The sequence below is a fragment of the Capra hircus genome, assembly GCF_001704415.2.
Source record: "Capra hircus breed San Clemente chromosome X unlocalized genomic scaffold, ASM170441v1, whole genome shotgun sequence".
Lineage (NCBI taxonomy): Eukaryota > Metazoa > Chordata > Mammalia > Artiodactyla > Bovidae > Capra > Capra hircus.
Window position 1 is genome coordinate 2,865,284 of NW_017189516.1, and position 18,076 is coordinate 2,883,359.

General features: G+C 38.2%; 1 protein-coding gene and 1 pseudogene across 1 annotated transcript in view; one reads left to right on the plus strand and one right to left on the minus strand.

Annotated features, from left to right (window-relative positions):
- Positions 1-18,076, minus strand: part of ATRX (ATRX, chromatin remodeler) — a 235,207-nt gene that overhangs the window by 20,667 nt on the left and 196,464 nt on the right. The gene's annotated exons all lie outside the window — the stretch shown is intronic.
- Positions 9,482-13,086, plus strand: LOC106503819 (annotated as a pseudogene).

Below are 18,076 nucleotides of genomic sequence, written 5' to 3' on the forward strand. Positions count from 1 at the left end.
CTCTGTAAGTGTATTTTGTACATTGATATAACCAAGCTTATTGAGCAGTACCAGGCACATAGTAAGAATACAATATGCATTTGTTGAATGAATAAATGTGCTATGTTACTGTTAACATTATGATATTACATCATATACAAAGACTATACCCATACCATAAATTATAGACATTTTGCTTTTAATTGACTTTTAATTAGCTTTTAGGTGTACAACAGGGATTAAATGTTTTATACATTATGAAATGATAACCACAATAAGACTAGTTACCATCCATCACAGTACAAAGTTGCTATAATATTACTGACTATATTCCCTAGGTGTACATTAAATCCGTATGAATTACTCATTTTATAGCAGGAAGTTTGTATCTCTTTGTACCTCTTAATTCCCTTTACCTATTTCATCCACACCCTCATGATGTACCTCCCTCTGGAAACCACCAGTTTGCTCTAGATATTTGCCCTGTAGGTCTATTCATGTTGCGAAAATGACAAGATTTCACTTTTTATGGCTGAATAGTATCCCATCACACACACACAGACACAGACAAACACATACACCATCTTTATCCATTCATCAACTGATAGACACTTATGTGCTTCCATATCCTGGCTATTGCAAATAGTGCTGTAGTGAACATGGGCTACATATGTATTTTTTATTTAGTCTCTGTATTCTTCAGAAATGGAAATGCTCGATCTTGTGGTGAATGTTAGTTCTTTTAATTTTGGGGACAACCTTCATATTTTCATAATGGTTGCATCACTTTACATTCCCACCAGCACTGCACAACAGTTTTCTTTTCTCCACATATTCACCAACACTTGCTGTATCTTGATTTTTGATAACAGCCATTCTGACAGGTGTGTGGTGGAATCTCACTGTGCTTTTGATTTGCATTCTGCTGATAATTTGTGATGTTGAGGGTCATTCCATGTTCTTTTTTTTTTTTTTCCATTCCATGTTCTTCTCAACCGTCCGTATGTTTTCTTTGGAAAAACATCAATTCAGGTCCTCTGGCCAGTTTTTAATCAGTTTTTAATTGTTTTTTGATACTGAGTTGTATGACTTCTATATATACTGTGGATATTAACCCCTTATAGGGTATATCATATGCAATATGTTCTCCCATTCAGTAAGTTGCCTTGCATTTTGTTGGTGGTTTCTTCCACTGTAGAAAATCTTTTTACTTTGATGTAGTCTCATTTCTTTAATTTCACTTCCATTGCCCTTGCCTAAGGAAACAGATCCAAAAAAAAAATTTTCTAAGACCCATGTCACAAAGCTTACTGCCTATGCTTTCTTTCAAGAATTTTAAAATTTAAGGTCATTAAGTCTATAATCCATTTTGAGTTTATTTTTGTATGTGGTATAAGAAACTGGTCCAGTTTCATTCTTTTGCAGATAGCTGTCCAATTTTCCTAACAACATCTTTCCAAGAGACTATCTTTTGCCCAGTGGATGTTCCTGTTCCCTTTGTTGTAGATAATGGGATATAGAGGCTTGGTTGAGTTTTTTCTTCTGAATTCCCTATTGTGTTCTATTGATCTATGTCTTGGATTTTGTGCTACTACTATCTTGTTTTGATTACTAAAGCTTTGTAGTATAATTTTATAAGTCTGGAATCATGTTATCTTCAGCTTTGTAACTCTTCTCAAGATTGCTTTGGCTGTTCAGTACATTCCTGGTTCTATACAAGTTTTAGGATTGCTCTAGTTCAGTCTAAAAATGCCATTGGGAATATTCCTCCCTTTGCAATTTTTGAAGAATTTGAAAAGGAAAGATGTTAGCTCTTCTCTAAATGTTTGACAGAATTTCCCTGTGAAGCCATCTGGCCCTGGACTTTTGTTTGCTGGGAGATTTTTTATCACAATTTCAATTTCCCTGGTTCTGATTAGTCTCATGATATTTTCTATTTCTTCCTGGTTCAGTCCTGGAAGAACAGGTTGTATCTTTCTAAATATTTGTCCATTTCTTCCAGGTTGCCAATTTTATAGGCATATATTTGCTTGCAGTAATCTCTTATGATTTTATTGCATTTCTGCAGTGTCAGTTATAACTTCTCCTTTTTCATTTCTAATTTTTATTGAGTTCTCTGCTTTTTTTTCTTGATGAGTTTGGCTAATGGTTTATCAATTTTGTTTATCTTCTCAAAGAATGCGCCTTCAGTTTTATTGATCTTTGCTATTTTTTTCTTCATTTTTTCTTCATTTATTTCCACTCTGCTCTTTATGATTTCTTTCCTTCTACTAACTTCAGGGATTTTTTGTTCTTATTTCTCTAATTGCTTTGCATGTAAGGTAGGTTGTTCATTTGAGATTTTTCTATTTCCTTAAGGTAGGATTATATTGCATAAATGTCCCTCTTAGAATTGCCTTTGCTGTGTCCCATACATTTGGTGTTGTCATGTTTTTGTTGTCATTTGTTGCTAGGTATTCTCTGATTTCCTGTTTGATTTCTTCAGTAATATCTTGGTTAGCTGGGAGCATATTATTTAGCCTCCATGTGTTTGTGTTGTTTTTTTTTTCTTTCTTTTACAGTTTTTGCCTGTAATTTATAACTAATCTCATAGCATTGTGGTTGGAAAAGATGCTTGATACAACTTCAGTTTTCATACATTTACTGATGCTTGATTAGTGACCCAAAATGTGATCTATCCTGGAGAATGTTCTGTGTGCACTTGAGATGAAAGTGTATTTGGCTGCTTTTTGATGGAGTGTCCTATAAATACCAATTAAGTTCTAAATGCTCTAATGTCTCATTTAAGGCTTGTGTTTCCTTATGAACTGTCTGGATTATATGGCCACTGGTATAAGCGTGGTGTTAAAGTTCCCCACCATTACTATGTTACTGTCGATTTCCCCTTTTATAGCTGTTAGCATTTGCCTTATGTACAGAGGTGCTCCAATATTCCTAAACTCATTCTATGAGGCCACCATCAACCTGATACCAAAATCAGACAAAGATCACAAAAAAAGAAAATTGCAGGCCAGGATCACTGAAGAACATAGATGCAAAACTCCTCAACAAAATACTAGCCAACAGAATCAAACACATTAAAAGAATCACACATCACAATCAAGTAGGGTTTTCCAGGGATGCAAGGATTCTTTGATATACAAATCAATCAATGCAATATACTATATTAACAAATTGAAATCTCAATAGATGCAGAAAAAGTTACTGACAAAATTTAATATTCATTTCTGATTAAAACTCTCCAGAGGGAGGGCGGGGTTGGGAAAAAATAAAAAAATAAAAAAATAAAACTCTCCAGAAAGTAGGCATAGAGTGAAGCTACTGCAAGCTAATAAAGTCCACATATGACAAACCCACTGCAAACATTATATGCAACAGTGAAAAACTGAAAGTATTTCCTCTAAGATAAAGAAGGTAATAAGGGTGTCAACACTTGCCCCTATTCTTCAACATAGTTTTGGAAGTCATAGCCATACTAATCACAGAAGAAAAATGAAAGGAATTCAAATTGGAAAAGAAGTAGTAAAACTGTCACGGTGTACAGATAACATACATGGAAAATCATCAAGATGCCACCAGAACATTACTAGAGGTAACCAATGAGTTATTAAAGTTGCAGGACACAAAATTAATGCACAAAAATCTCTTACATTCCTTTATACTAATAATGAAGGATCAAAAGGAGAAATTAAGGAAACAATCCCATTTATCATCACAACAAAAAGAATCAAGTACCTAGGAATAAACATACCTAAGGACTCAAAGGGCTTCCCTGGTGGCTCAGTCAGTAAAGAATCCACCTGCAATGTGGGAGACCCGGGTTCGATCCCTGGGCTGGGAAGATCCCCTGGAGGAGGACATCACAACCCACTCCAGTATTCTTGCCTGAAGAATCCCTATGGACAGAGGAGTCTGGCAGGCTACATACAGTCCATGGGGTCACAAAGAGTCAGACACAACTGAGTGACTAAGCACAGTACACAGCACAGCAAGGAGGCAAAAGACTTGTATGCAAAAAACACAAGACACTGATGAAATCAAAGACGACACAAACAGATGGAAGAGATATACAATGTTCTTAAATTAGAAGAATCAATATTGTGAAAATTACTATACTACTCAAAGCAATCTACAGATTCAATGAAGTCTCTATCAAATTACCAATGGCAATTTCCACATAATTCAAAATTTGTATGGAGACACAAAAGACCCCTAATAAACAAAGGAATCCTGAGAAAGAAAAACAGAGCCAGAGAAATGAGGCTCCCCAACTTTAGACTATACTACAAAGTTACAGTAATCAAGGTATTATCATACTAAGACAAAAACAGAAATATAGATTAATGGAACAGAATAGAAAGCCCAGAAATAAATCCATGCACCTATGGTCACCTAATCTATGACAAACAAGGAAAGTATATACCACGGAGAAAACAGTCTATTCAGTAAGTGGTGCTGGGAAATCTGAACAGCTATGTGTAAAAGAATAAAATTGGAACACTCCCTAACAGCATACACAAAATGAATTAAAGACCTAAATGCAAAGCCACTATTAAAAACTTAGAAGAAAACATAGCCAGAACAGTCTTTGACATAAATCACAGCAAGATTCTATCTCCTAGAGTAATGAAAATAAACAAATGGGGCCTAATTGAACATAAAAGCTTTTGCATAGGAAAGGAAACCAAAAACAAGATGAAAAGACAACCGTCAGAATGGGAGAAAATACTTGCAAATGAATCAACTGAGAAAGTATTAATCTTAAAAATACACAAGTAGTTCATGCAGCTCAAAATAAAAAACAAACAAACGACCCTACCAACAAATGGGTGGAAGACCTAAGCAGACATTAATCTAAAGAAAATACACAGACAGCCCACAAACATGTGAAAAGATGCTCAACATCACTCATTTTCAAGAAATGCAAATCACAACTACAATTTATATCACCCCACACTTCTCAGAATGGCTGGCATCAAAAAATCTACAAACAATAAATGCTAGAGGACTTCCCTTATGGTCCAGTGGTTGAGAGTCTGCCTGCCAATGCAGGGCACACAGGTTCGATCCCTGGAGGTCCAGGAGGATTACACATGCTATGGGGCAACTAAGCCTGTAAACCATAACCAGTGAGCCTGTGCTCTAGAGCCTGCCAGCCAAAAATACTGGAGCCTGTGCTAGTAGAGCCTATGCTCCACAGCAAAACAAGCCACTGCTATGAGAAAACCACACATTGCAACTAGAAAGTAGCCCCTGCTTGCCGTAACTAGAGAAAGACCATGAGCAGCAACGAAGACTCAGTACAGTCAAAAATCAATCAATAAGTCAAATAATATATAAAAGACGATCATTAAAAATCAACAGAATCTACATTTTCTTTTTAAAAATTAAAAAATGAATGCTGTAGAGGGTGTGTAGAAAAGGTAACACTCCTATACACTGTAGGTGGGAATGTAAATTGGTACAGAGACTAAGGAGAACAGTATGTCAGTCACTCAGTCCAGTTCAGTTCAGTTGCCCAGTTGTGTCCGACTCTTTGCGACCCCATGAATTGGAGCACACCAGGCCTCCCTGTCCATCACCAGCTCCTAGAGTTTACCCAAACTCATGTCCATTGAGTCGGTGATGCCATCTAACCATCTCACCCTCTCTCGTCCACTTCTCCTCCTGCCTTCAATCTTTCCCAACATCAGGGTCTTTTCAAATGAGACATCTCTTCGCATCAGGTGCTCAAAATATTGGAGTTTCAGCTTCAACATCAGTCCTTCCAATGAACACCCAGGACTGATCTCCTTTACGATGGACTGGTTGGATCTCCTTGCAACCAGGAATCTCAAGAGGCTTCTCCAACACCACAGTTCAAAAGCATCAATTCTTCAGCGCTCAGCTTTCTTTACTGTGCAACTCTCACATCCATACATGACCACTGGAAACACCATAGCCTTGACTAGATGGACCTCTGTTAGCAAAGTAATATCTCTGCTTTTTAATATGCTGTGTAGGTTGGTCATAACTTTCCTTCCAAGGAGTAAGCGTCTTTTAATTTCATGGCTGCAATCAACATCTGCACTGATTTTGGAGCCCCACAAAATAAAGTCAGCCACTGTTTCCCCATCTACCTGCCATGAAGTGATGGGACCAGATGTCATGATCTTTGTTTTCTGAATGTTGAGCTTTAAGCCAATTTTTTCACTCTCCTGTTTCACTTTCATCAAGAGGCTCTTTAGTTCTTTTTCACTTTCTGCCATAAGGGTGGTGTCATCTGCATATCTGAGGTTATTGATATTTCTCCTGGCAATCTTGATTCCAGCTTGTCTTTCCTCCAGCCCAGCATTTCTCATGATGTACTCTGCACAGAAGTTAAATAAGCAGGGTGACAATATACAGCCTTGACGTACTCCTTTTCCTACTTGAAACCAGTCTGTTGTTCCATGTCCAGTTCTAACTGTTGCTTCCTGACCTGCATACAGGTTTCTCAAGAGGCAGGTCAGGTGGTCTGGTATTCCCATCTCTTTCAGAATTTTCCACAGTTTATTGTGACCCACACAGTCAAAGGCTTTGGCATAGTCAATAAAACAGAAATAGATGTTTTTCTGAAAATCTCTTGCTTTTTCAATGATCCAGTGGATGTTGGCAATTTGATCTCTGGTTCCTCGGCCTTCTCTAAAGCCAGGTTGAACATCTAGAAGTTCACAGTTCACGTATTGCTGAAGCCTGGCTTGGAGAATTTTAAGCATTACTTTACAAGGGTGTGAGATGAGTGCAATTGTACAGTACTTTGAGCATTCTTTGGCATTGCCTTTCTTTGGGACTGGAATGAAAACTGACCTTTTCCAGGCGTATGGCCACTGCTGAGTTTTCCAAATTTGCTGGCATATTGAGTGCAGCACTTTCACAGCATCATCTTTCAGGATTTGAAATAGCTCAACTGGAATTCCATCACCTCCACTAACTTTGTTCATAGTGATGGCTCTCAAATCCTACTTCTGGGGATATATCCAAATAAAATTAATTCAGAATGATATACGCACCCCAATGCTCTTTGCAAAGGATTAATCTCCAAACTACACAAATAGCTCATAGAGCTCAATATCAAAAAACAAACAAGTCAATCAAAAAATGGGTGGAAGACATAAATAGACATCTTCCCAAAGAAGAAATACATGTGTCTAATAGACATATGAAAAGATATTCAACACTGCTAATTATTAGAGAAATGCAGATCGAAATGACAATAAGGTACAACCTCACACCAGTCAGAACGGTCATCATCAAAAAATCTATAAACAGTAAATGCTGGAGATGATGGGAAGAAAAGGATCACCTCTTGAACTGTTGGTGGGAATGTAAACTGTTTCAGTCACTGTGTAGAACAGAATGGAGGTTCCTCAAAGAAAAAAAGTAAAATTACCATTTGTTGTTGTTGTTGTTCTAAGTCGCTTCCAACTCTTTGTGACCCTATGGACTATAGCCATAGGCTTCCTCTATCCATGGGATTCTCCAGGCAAGAATACTGGAGTTGGTTGTCATGCATTCCTTCATGGGATCTTTTTGACCCAGCGATCAAACCCACAAATTCACCTGTGATGCCATCTGTACCTGGACTTTTGTTTTTAAACTATAGGTTAAATATTGTTATTAGTATAAGGTCTATTCAGATTTTCTATCTCTTCATGATTCAGTCTTAGAAGATTGTGCAATTCTAGAAATTTATCCATTTCTCCTAGGTTGTCTAATTTGTTGCCACGCAATTTAGTACTCTCTCATTATTCTTTTTATTTTGTTGATGTTAGTTGTAACTTCTCTTTTCATTTCTAATTTTATTTATTTGGGCTTTCATTTTTTATAATTCTGGCTAAATGTTTGATTTTGTTTATCTTTTCAAAGAAACAACACTCAATTTCATTGAATTTTACTTTTTTAGTCTCAATTTCCATTCTTTCCACTCTAATCTTCATTATTTCATTCCTTCCAGAAACACTGGGCTTTGCCTGTCCTTTTTCTTGTTCCTTTAAATGTATATTTACATGATTTATTTGACATTTTTCTTATTTCTTCTAGTAGGCCTGTACCACTATGAACTTTTCTCTTAGCATTGCTTTTGCTTCATCCCATAGATTTTGTAATGTTTTGTTTCCATTTCCATTTGTCTCAATGCATTTTTGAAATACCTCTTTGGTTTCTTTGTTGATCCACTACCTGTTTAGTACCATGTTTTTTAACCTCCATATGTTACTGTTTTTCTCTAGTTTTCTTCTTCTACGTGACTGCTAGTTTCATACCACTGTGATCTAAAAAGATGCTTGATATGATTTCAATCTTCTTAAATTTATTAAGGCTTTTTTTCCATTTTTATTTTAAATAAATTTATTTATTTTAATTGGAGGTTAATTACTTTAAAATATTGTATTGGTTTTGCCATCAGTTCAGTTCAGTTCAGTCGCTCAGTCGTGTCCCGACTCTTTGCGACCCCATGAATCTCAGCACACCAGGGCTCCCTGTCCATCACCAACTCCTCGAGTTCACCCAGACTCACGTCCATTGAGTCAGTGATGCCATTCGGCCATCTCATCCTCTGTCATCCCCTTCCTCTCCTGCCCCCAATCCCTCCCAGCATGTATGGATGTGAGAGTTGGACTGTGAAGAAGGCTGAGGGCTGAAGAATTGACGCTTTTGAACTGTGGTGTTGGAGAAGACTCTTGAGAGTCCCTTGGGCTGCAAGGAGATCCAACCAGTCCATTCTGAAGGAAATCAACCCTGGGATTTCTTTGGAAGGAATGATGCTAAAGCTGAAACTCCAGTACTTTGGCCACCTCATGCAAAGAGTTGGTTTTGCCATACATCAACGTGAATCCGCCACAACTATACACGTGTTCCCCATCCTGAAACCCCCTCCCTCCCCCCTCCCCATTTCACGCCTCTGGGTTGTCTCAGTGCACCAGCCCCAAGCATCCAATATCATGCATCGAACCTGGACTGGTGATTCGTTTCATGTATGATATTATACATGTTTCAATGCCATTCTCCCAAATCATCCCACCCTCACCCTCTCCCAGAGTCCAAAAGAATGTTCTATACGTCTGTGTCTCTTTTGCTGTCTCGCATATAGGGTTATCATTACCATCTTTCTAAATTCCATATAAATGTGTTAGTATACTGTATTGGTGTTTTTCTTTCTGGCTTACTTCACTCTGTATAATCGGCTCCAGTTTCATCCACCTCATTAGAACTGATTCAAATGTATTCTTTTTAATGGCTGAGTAATATTCCATTGTGTATGTGTACCACAGCTTTATTATCCATTCATTTGGTGATGGACATCTAGGCTGCTTCCATGTCTTGGCTATTATAAACAGTGCTGCAATGAACACTGGGGTACACGTGTCTCTTTCAATTCTGGTTTCCTTGGTGTGTATGCCTAGCAGTGGGATTGCTGGGCTATATTTCCAGTTTTTTAAGAAATCTCCACACTGTTCTCCATAGTGGCTGTACTAGTTTGCGTTGCCACCAACAGTGTAAGAGGGTTCCCTTTTCTCCACACCCTCTCCAGCATTTAAGGCTTTTTGACATAATATATGATCTGTCCTGAGAAACATTCCATGTATACTTGAAAAGAATGTGTATTTTGCTGCTGTTGAATGAAATGATCTATATTGATTAAAGACATCTTGCTGAATATGTCCTTTACCAATTTAGAGTCTAGATGGTCTATCCATTGAAGTATTAAAGTCCTCCATTACTGTATTACTGTATATTTCTCCCTTTATTTCTATTAATATTTTCTTTCTATATTTACATACTCCTATGTTGGGTATATGAATAATTATAAATTTTATATCCTCTCTCTGGATCGACATCACAATGGCACACCCTTCCTTGTCTTTTCTTATAGTTTTTGTTTTAAAGTCTATTTTGTCTGATATAAGTATTACCATTCCAGCATTCTTTACTTTTCCATTTGCATGGAGTATCTTTTTTTTAATCTCTTCTTTTTTGGTTTATGTGTGTCTTCAGATCTGAAGAGTCTGCTACAGGCTGCATATAGAGATGTGTCATACTTTTTTATCCATTCAGCTACCCTATGTCTTTTGATTGAAGCATTTAGTCAATTTACATTTAAAATAATTATGGCAGGCATGTAGTTATTGCCATTTTGGTACTTGTTCTCTGGTTATGTTTTCAGTTCTTCTCTGTTCCAGTCTTACTCTGTTTCTTCCCTTGTTTTTTGATGGATTTCTTTAGTTTCACATTTGGATTCTTTTATTTTTGTGTGTACCCATTGTATTTATTTTTGATTTGTGGTTACCATGAGGCAAAAGTTCCCACTCTGTGGTCATGTGGTGTCAGATGAGTATGAGCAGCATTGGAGGCTGCCCCTACTTGTGCTAAGTACACAATGAAAAGCTATGTCAAAGATGGTTTCCACGTCCAAACACATCACCCTTTCACAACATCTGTATCAACAGGACAGTGTCCTGTGCCAAGGCTGACAAGCTCTAAGAAGATATGTCGGGTGCCTTTGGAACACCCCAGGACACAGTGGCCACAGTACACATTGGTCAAGTCATCATGTCCATCAGCACCAAGCTGAAGAATAAGGAACACATGACTGAGGCCCTACAGAGGGCCAAGTTCTAGTTCTCTGGCCAAGAGAAGGTTCACCTGTCCAAAAGGTGAGGATTTACTAAGTTTAAAGCCAATGAATTTGAACAGATGGTGGCAGAAAAGCAACCCATCCCACTTGGCTGTGGGGTCAAATACATCATTAATTATGGCTCCCTGGACAAATGGCAGGTCACAGAATCACAACAGCCTTGGCGTTCTCCACTGCTTGTTCAAGCCCACCATTAAATCCTCCTTTTCAGTCTGTCAATCAATCAATCAAAAAAAAAAAACTCCATTTTCACTTGTCTGTCACATTTTTTGTTGCTGTATTTAATTTCTTTTTGTGTATCCCGTAACTTACTTACTTACACCTGATACCTGATATTCTTTTTACTACTTTTTCTTTGAACTTTCATACTAGTTTTTTAGAGTGACTGATCTAATTCCTTTAACATATATTTTTCATCACCAGTGATTTTTTTTTCTTTCATATATTTTATTTCTAGTTGTGACCTTTTCCTTTACCCTTAAAAGTGACCCTTTAATATTTAAGGCCAGTTTACTGGTTATGGACTTCTTTAGAGTTGTTTGCTTGCCTGAAAAACTCCTTATCACCCACTTCAAGCCTGAATCATAACCTTGTTAGGTAGAGTATTCTTGATTATAAACTTTTATTCTTTCAGCACTTTAAATACATCCTGGCACTCCCTTCTGGACTGCAAAGTTTCTGCATTAAAATCAGCTTATAGGCTTATAGGAGTCCCCTTCTATTGATATACGATTAGCTGTTTTTCTCTTGTCTTTAAAGTTCCCTTTTTATCTTAAACTTTTGCCATTTTAAATATGACGTATGTTGGTATGGGAGTTCCCTTCAATTGATATATGATTAGCTGTTTTTCTCTTGTCTTTAAAATTCTCTTTTTTATCTTAACCTTTTTCCATTTTAAATATGATGTACCTTGGTATGAGTCTCTTTGGGTTCATCTTATTTGGGATCTTTGTTTCCTATACCTGGGTATCTGTTTCCTTCCCTAGGTATGGATATTTTCCACCATTATTTCTCAAGTAAGTTTTCTGTTACTTTCTTTCCTTCTGGGAACCGCATAATGTGAATATGGTTGATGTTTCACAGATGGCTCATATACTCTCATTTTTTAAAAATCCTTTCTTTCTTATTGCTATTCATATGGGGGTAATTTCTACTATTTTATCTATCAGATTGCTTGTCCCTTTATGTCGTCTCATCTGCTTCTGATTCCATAAAGTGTAACGTTTTTTATTTCAGTTACAGTATTGAGCTCTGATTGGTTCTTTCTTGTATTTTCTAAGTCTTTGTTAAAGCTTTCAATGAGTTCCTCCAATCTTTTCCTGAGTTTGGTGAGCACCATTAGGACAGTTTCTTTCAAATCTTTTATCAGGTAAACTACTTATGCCTGTTTCACTGGGGTTTATTTTTTCCTGAGGTTTTATTTTGTTCTTTCATTTGGACCACATTCCTCTATCTCATTATTTTTATTTCCTTTACATTTCTATAAATTAAGAGAAACAACTACCTCTCCTAATCTTGAAGAGGCCTTGTATGGGAGCATTCCCTGTGTAGACCACTTGGGCCTAAAGGCTTCTGCAGGCTGGCTGGAGCTGCAGCGGGCACCAACAGGGGTTAATCCCTGGGGAACAATATGCCCAATACTGCAGTGGTGGGACCAAAGAGCCTGAAGCAGGCCCAGTCCAGGGGCAGCCCCCTGGGAAGTACTGTGTATAAGGCTGCCTTAGAAGGATAGCTGGAGCTGGAGAGGACATGGCCCAGGAGCAACCCCTGAAGAGTGCTGGGCTGTAGGCTACCTTGATGGGGCAGCTGGAGGTAGAGCAGTCATAGGCCAGGAGGAGTGCTGGGAGGCAACTCCAGACAATGGTGATCATCAGTGCCTCCTACCCAAGCCAGACCTCCAGCAGTTCCCTGTCATTCTGGCAGCAACTTCAGGGTGAGTAAACATAGTTCCTTTACATATACTCTAGGTGCCTTTAAAGTTTTATCACTGTGTCACAGAGTGAGTGTGTCTGCATTTGGATGCCTCAGCAATTATCTTTCTACTGTAGATTATCCTGAAAGAGGAGAGATTCCCATGGATACTGTGTCTCTGACTTTCCTGCTAGTTTCTATGTGGATCTTCAATTGGCAGCACCAGCATATTGGGCCCTCAGATCTTCTTCAAGAAGAAGTGTGCTATATGTAGGTGTAGATCAGTGTGCTCAGGGGAGTAGGTAAAGACAGGGTCTTCGTGTGCCACCATATTCCTCAATCTGCTTTATGTTTTCAAATATAAATGCTCACTGATAAAGCTTACTCTGAAAACAAGTGCGTAACTCAAAGATACTGCACGTTCAGTTCCAGACCATCACAATACAGCAAATAGCACAATAAAGTGAGTCACATGGCTTCATGGTTTCCCAGCACTTGTAAAAGTTATGTTTATATACTATGCTTGCTTGCTAAGTCAGTCACTTCAGTCATGTCTGACTGTGCAAACCTATAGATCATAGCCCACCAGGCTCCTCTATTTGTGGGATTTTCCATGCAAGAATTCTAGAGTGAGTTGTCATGCCCTCCTCTATGGGATCTTCCTGACTCAGGGATTGAACCTGCATCTCTTACGTCTCCTGCACTGGCAGATGGGTTCTTTACGACTAGCTCCACCTAGGAAGCCCTTATATACTATCCTGTAGTCTGTAAGTATGCAATACTATTATGTCTTAAAAAAACAATGCACATAACTTAATTAAAAAGTAGTTATTGCTAAAAAATGCTAAACTTCATCTCACTGAAGCGAGTCATAATCGCTCTGGCTGGTGGAGAGTCTTGCCTCCATGTTGATGGCTGCTGACAGTCAGGTTCCTGATAATGGGGTGGCTGTGGCAATTCCTTAAAAAATGAAGTTTGCTGCATCAATATTAGCTCTTCCTTCCATGAATGATCTCTTTGTAGCATGTGATGCCGTGTGACACCATTTTATTCACAGTAGACCTTCTTTCAAAATTGCAGTCAATCCTCTCAAACCCCGCCACAGATTTATCAACTAAGTTTAAGAAAGGTTCTCAAGTCTCTGTTGTCATTTCCACTATCTTCACAGCATCTTCATCAGGAGCATATTCCATCTCAAGAAACCACTCTTTTTGCTCATCCACAAAAAGCAACTCTTCATCTCTTAAAGTTTTATAATGAGATTGCAGCAATTCAGTCACATCTTCAGGCTCCAATTCTAATTCTAATTATCTTGCTATAGTATTTCCACATCAGCAGTGACTTCCTCCACTGAAGTCTTGAACTCCTCAAAGGCATCCATGAGGGTTGGAATCAACTTCTTCCCAACTCCTGTTAATGTTCATATTTTGGACCCTTCCCATGAGTTACAAATGTTCTTAATGGTACCTATAATGGTAAGTACTTTCCAGGTGGTTTTCAACTGACTGCCCAGATCCATCAGAGGAATCACTATCTATGGTAGTTATAGACTTACAAAGGGTACTCCTTAAATAATAAGACTTGAGAGTCGAAATGACTCCCTGGTCAATGCGCTGCAGAAAGAATGCTGCATTAGCAGGCTTGAAAACAACATTAATCTCATTGTACATCTCCATCAGAGCTCCTAGGTGACCAAGAGCAGTAATATTTTCAGAGGAATCTTTTTTTCTGAACAGTCGGTCTCAACAGTGAGCTTAAAATACTCAGTAAATGATAACAGATGTGAGGTTATGCAGGTTTTGTTCCATTTACAGAACACAGGCAGAGTAGGTTTAGCAAAATTCTTAAGGGGCCTAAGATTTTCAGAATGTACTGTCTTCAATTTGAAGTCACCAGCTGCATTAGCTCCTAATAAAAGTCAGCCTGTTCTTTGGCACTTTGAAGCTGGACATCCAGTTCTCCTCTCTAGCTATGAAAGCCTTAGGTGGCATCTTCTTCCGATAGAACACCATTTTGTCTCCACTGAAAGCCTTTCGTTTAGTGCAGCCACCTTCATGAACTATCTTCACTAGATCCCCTGGATGCCTTGCTGCAGTTTCTGTATCACCACTTGCTGCTTCACCTTGTCCTGTTATGTTATACAAATGGCTTCTTTCCTTAAACCTCTGAACCAGCCTCTGCTAGCTACAAATTTTTCTGCTGCAGCTTCCTTGTCTCTCTCACACGTCTTACAATTGAAGAGAGTTAGAGTCATGCCCTGGATTAGACTTTTTAGCTTAAGAGAGTGTTATGGCTGGTTTGATCTTCTATCCAGACCACTACAACTTTCTCCATATGAGCAACTAGCCTGTTTCACTTTCTTATCATTCATATGTTCAGTGGAGTAGCACTTTTAATTTCCTTCAAGAACTCTGCATTTGAATTTACAACCTGACTACTCGCTGTTTGGTGCAAGAGGCCTAGTTTTGGCTTATCTTGGCTTTTGACATGTCTTCCTCATTAAACTTAATCATCTCTAGCTTTTTATTTAAAGTAAGACACAAAAGAGTCTTTCTTTCACTTGAACATTTAGAGGCCATTGTAGGGTTATTAATTGGCCTGATTTCAATACTTTGTGTCTTAGTGGATAGGGAGACCTGAGGAGAGGGAAAGACACAGGGGAAAGGCCATTTGGTAGATCATTCAGAACGGCAACAGTGCAATATTTATCAATGAAGTTGCCTGTCTTACCTGGGTGTGGCTCATGGCTCCCCAAAACAATTACAATCGTAACATCAAAGATCACTGATCACAGAGCACTATAACAAACCTAATAGTAACCAAAGAGTTTGAAATATTGTGAGAATTACCAAATTGTGACACACAGATACAAAGTGAACAAATATTGGAAAAATGGTGCCAATAGATGTGCTCAACATAGAGTTGCCACCAAACTTCATTTTGTGAAAACACAGTGTCTGTGAAGTACAATAAAACAAGGTATGCTTGCTGTGAAATTAATAATAAATCAAATATTTTGAAGTAGTTTATATACAGTCATTTCCTCCTCACAAACAACCTAATATGATACTAAACTAAAACACAAAGATGTAGATGCTGTAAGGTAAACGTAAATGACTTATTCAAGATCCTGTTTCTCAAAAAGACCAGAAAGCTAATGCAAATAAATTAGATATCAATTCTTTAAAGGAAAGTGAAATATGTAGTGAAAAAATGATAGTTCAGTTACAGCCATCTACTTATTTATTAATAGTATCCATTTCGATTTCCAGGTGCAATATGTTGGTTCCTTAATACTTCCAATTCAGGTTTTACATTTACTATAAGAAAGTGATTTTGGGGGGAAATTTCCTGGCAGTCCAGTGGTTAGGACTTGGCATTTTCAGTGCCAGGGCCCAGGTTGGATCCCTGGTCTGGAAACTAAGATCCTGCAAGCCACAAAGCATGGACAATAAATAAATAATATATACCAGGTATATATGACCATATGCTGTGATCTACTCAGCCTTATATAGATTTAGATCTAAAGAACAAAAATAGATCTTTATCATCTATTTGTTCTAAAAAATGTTTCTGATGAACTATACATGCAGAGAGCTGCAAAAAATGAAATACATCCATATATGAATGACTTCTTTTTGACCACAGAGAGCTACACACTAGAGGAATAGGTGAAGTTCATCATTTGTAAACCACAGCTTTCCCTGTCTGCCTTTATGTTCATAACATGCAGCAACCTACTCTTTGCTCCAGTTCTTTATAGTCTTTTCCATATTTCAGCAAATATGGCAAGTGATAGTATTAGGTTGGTGCAAAAGTTAATTACAGTTTTTGCATTGTTGAAATCTGCCTTTTGATACTGGCTGCTGCTAAGTCACTTCAGTCGTGTTCGACTCAGTGCGACCCCATAGAGGGCAGCCCACCAGGCTCCCCTGTCCCTGGGATTCTCCAGGCAAGAACACTGGAGTGGGTTGACATTTCCTTCTCCAATGCATGAAAGTGAAAACTGAAAGTGAAGTCGCTCAGTCATGTCCGACTCTTTGTGACCCCATGGACTGCAACCTACCAGGCTCCTCCGTCCATGGGATTTTCCAGGCAAGAGTACTGGAGTGGGGTGCCATCGCCTTCTCCGTTTGATACTGGAATGCATTCTAAATAAATGTGGTCATCATTTTCATGTGCATTTCTTGCTTTATGCTTTTTTGCTAATGAGTTATGACTTACTATTTTATATTTATTTTAGACTAGGGAAATGATGTTAGACAAAAAGCAAATTCAAGCGATTTTCTTATTTGAGTTCAAAATGAGGCATAAAGCAGTGGAGACAACTCACAACATCAACAACACATCTGGCTCAGGAACTGATAATGAACGCACAGTACAGTGGTGGTTCAAGAAGTTTTGCAAACGAGACGAGAGCCTTGAAGATGAGGAGCACTGTGGCCATCAGAAGTTGACAATGAACAACTGAGAGGATCACTGAAGCCAATCCTCTTTCAACTATGTAAAAAAGAGTTGCCAAAGAACTCACCGTCGACCATTCTATGGTCATTCATCATTTGAAGCAAATTGGAAAGGTGAAAAAGCTCGATAAGTGGGTGCCTCATGAGCTGACCGAAAATCAAAAAAACCATCGTTTTGAAGTGTCATCTTCTCTTATTCTATGCAACGACAACAAACCATTAATCAAACAGATTGTGATATGTGACAAAAACTGGATTTTGTATGACAACTGACAATGACCAGCTCAGCAGCTGGACCAAGAAATAGCTCCAAAGCACTTCCCAAAGTCAAACTTGCACCAAAAAAATGTCATGATTACTGACTGGCAGTCTACTGCACATTGATCCACTACAGCTTTCTGAATACCAAAGAAACCACTTACACCTGTGAAGTATGCTCAGCAAATCTATGACATGCACCAAAACCTGCAATGCTTACAGGTAGCATTGATTAACAGAAATGACCCAATTCTCCATGACAATGCCCAACTGCACATTGCACAACCAATGCTTCAAAAGTTGAAAGAATTGGGCTATGAGGTTTTTCTCTCATCCATCACATTCACCTGACCTCTTGCCAAGAGACTACTACTTCTTCCAGCATCTCAACAACTTTTCCAGGGAAAATGTTTCCACAACCAGCAGGAGGCAGAAAATGCTTTCCAAGAGATTGTCGAATCCCAAAGCATGGATTTTTATGTTACAGGAATAAGCAAACTTATTTCTCGTTGGCAAAACAGCATTGATTTTAATGGTTCCTATTTTGATTAATAAAAATATGTTTGAGCCTTGTTATAATGATTTAAAATTCACTGTCTGAAACCATTAATTACGTTTGTGCCAACCTAATACTTTTAATTGCACAACAGGAAAACTGGAAGAAGCTCCTCATTTCTGAAAGCAACCCAGCTGCATTAGACCCCATGTGTACTTCCAACTGATGAAGGGATCTATACCTCAACATACTTTTATGCAACCCATATGGAGCACAGTATGATACATACTGGTTAGTCTACTCTCTCTTCTCTTA